We start from the raw sequence: 2,853 nt of genomic DNA, 5'->3' as shown, positions 1-2,853 counted from the left end.
AGATGAGCAAGTCCATATTCAAATAATCTCACAGATGTCTGAGAAATAAATATACTTCTGAAAATTTATGATTATTTTGCAACATTATTGACAGTAATTAGCAGCAACAGAATACAATAAAAATTTTCTCCTTGTCACTGAATTTTGGTTAATTCATGTCTTTTACGGGAGCAGAAATCATTTGATTTAAAGAAAGCAATTTACAATATTAGTAGCACTGTAGCACTGTCCTCCCGTTGTTCATCGATTTGATCAAACGGGCACCAGTAACGTCTCACAACAAATTGTGAGACTTGTTACTGTTTTTGGCATATCAAATACGACACAGGTAGCTTGCCAGGCTTTGCCATGCAGGCGAGATACTCTCAGTAGCTTGCCAGGCTCTCTGAGAGGGGTGGAGGAATCGAACCCGGGTTGGCTATGTGCAAGGCAAATGCCCTACCCGCTGTGCTATCCCTCGACTCACAATATTAGTAACTGTTAAATGTAATTGAATGTGTAATCTGGATAACCTATATTGTGCTTCTATATTGTACTTATATATTACATTTTTTTAAATATTTTAATTTTTATAAAGTAAAGGCCCTCCCGTTGATCATCGATTTGCTCGAGTGGGCCCAGTAACGTCTCCATTGGAGACTTTGTTGTTACTGTGTTTGGCATATCGAATACGTCACGGGGAGCTTGCCAGGCCCTGCCGTGTGGGCGAGATACTCTCGGTAGCTTGCCGGGCTCTCCGAGAGGGGCGGAGGAATCGAACTCGGGTCAGCCATGTTGGCTGCGTGCAAGGCAAACGCCCTACCATGAGGTACAGTTGTAGACTTACAAATTTTTTGTGCTTGAGTTTCAATTATACAATGATCAAATACTCATCCCTCCACCAGTGCCCATTTCCCACCACCATGGATCCCAGTTTCCTTCCCACCCCTCATCCCCCCCATCCCACCCTGCCTCTGTGGCAGGGTATTCCCTTTTGTTCTCTCTCTCCTTTTGGGTGTTGTAGTTTGCAAAAGAGGCATGTTTGGTCTATCGTCTACTTTCAGCATGCTTCTCCCCTCCCATCCTGGGAGGATCCTCCCAACACCTTTATTTAGTGCTCCCTTCTCTATCTGAGCTCCCTTTTCCCCTAGCATGTGTGGCTTGATTCTAAGCCATGGAGCAAAATTCCTAGTACTAATCTCAGCCAATCTTGGGTATTAGTCTCCTATTTTGTTACTTTATGTTCCCCAGATGAATGCAATCTTTCTATGTCTATGCCTCTCTTTCTGACTCATTTCTCTAAACATGATACCTTCCATGTAGCACCACTTGTATGTAAATTTCATGATTTCATCTTTTCTAACAGCTACAAAAATATGGAACGCTTCACGAATTTGCATGTCATCCTTGCGCAGGGGCCATACTAATCTTCTCTGTATCGTTCCAATTTTAGTACATCTGCTGCCAAAGTGAGCACATATATTACATTTTTATAGTACTTTCTGTTCTCACTTCTCAAAGATTATTAACTCGTGTCTTTGGTCACCCCTTTTTTTTAAATCATGGTTCTTCAACACGCATTTATTCCCTCTGTATTCCAACAGCCCTAAAGTGTGTGTTCAAAACAGCTGTAAATGAATATACTGGTGGAAAGAACAAAGTGCTCAACAAAGTAGGAAATACTATATATGTGCATATTTTAGGTATATGTTGTGGGAAAACCTTCCATATGTTAACCAAAATCTAGATAAATATAAAAATAATTTTAATGATTATTATTACTTAATAAACAACAGTATTTTAGCATGAACAATTCACAATTTTTTGTACCAACATAAATAAAATGACATTTACATATAATTGTTATAAAGCAGTTCTTAGTTGACTGATAAATATGAACATGAGAAAATTACTCTAATTACAGATCCACGATACACACTAGAAAAAGTATTCATCTGGAGAAATAAAAGACAAGAAAATTCCAACTCTCTTAAACTACTAGAAAGAAATTTTTGCTAGATACTATGACTCATTAAATAGCAATCAAGAGAATCAACAGTGATCCCAGGATTTGGCTTTGGATTCGGATTAAGGACAGATAAGTCATCTAAAAGCGTGCTCCTATTTCAAGTGCAATAGAAGAAGAATTACCAGTTATTGATCTTGAGACCAGTCCTACTATCACTGGCTTTTACTTTAAGACTTCTGTTGCATATAACTCACAGAGGAAACACAATTTAATGGGCATTTTCTAGAAATAAAATATGAGACAGAAGGAAAAATATTAGATGATTTATTGTTTGCCTTTTCTCATCATGTCTCCTATGTCACTATACCAATGCAAGTTACTCATCTTTCTTGCTCATCATTTTTTTTTTAATTTTAAAATGAGGCCATTGTCTAGGAACAGTAATCATCTAAAAAAGGTTTGTTTTTTGTTATGTGTCTGACTTCTTAAACTGAAGAGAAGGTAAAGAAGGTGGTTAGATAGGTATGTTGCTTTCACTAAGACTCTACAGCTGATTTCTTCTTTCTTTCTTTCTTTCTTTCTTTCTTTCTTTCTTTCTTTCTTTCTTTCTTTCTTTCTCTTTCTCTCTCTCTTCCTTTTTTCTTTCTTTCTTCCTTCCTTCCTCCTTCCTTCTTCCTTCCTTTCTTCCTTCCTTCCTTTCTTCCTTTCTCCTTTTTTTTTTTGAGACATAATATAAAACAGTATCATCTCAGAAAAGTATCCTGGCCATTTAAAATTTTTTTATTACAAATACACAAGAGAACTTTAAAAGCTACCATTCCCCTAACATCCCATTAGAAGATCAAAGCCAGGTGGGAATAATGCAAAGTATTTTCCTGTACTGATCAATTTCACAATGAGAAGAA

General features: G+C 37.2%; 1 non-coding gene across 1 annotated transcript; it reads right to left on the bottom strand.

Annotated features, from left to right (window-relative positions):
• Window positions 1–1,349: 1,349 nt before the first annotated feature.
• Window positions 1,350–1,456, bottom strand: LOC130030800 (U6 spliceosomal RNA). Its single transcript, XR_008793484.1, has one exon. It is a non-coding gene; the product is annotated as a U6 spliceosomal RNA (small nuclear RNA).
• Between the last annotated feature and the right edge of the window lie 1,397 nt (window positions 1,457–2,853).

Source organism: Sorex fumeus, unplaced genomic scaffold (assembly GCF_029834395.1).
Source record: "Sorex fumeus unplaced genomic scaffold, SorFum_2.1 ptg000044l, whole genome shotgun sequence".
In the NCBI taxonomy this organism is placed as follows: domain Eukaryota; kingdom Metazoa; phylum Chordata; class Mammalia; order Eulipotyphla; family Soricidae; genus Sorex; species Sorex fumeus.
This window is presented reverse-complemented; position numbering and strand designations above follow the sequence as displayed.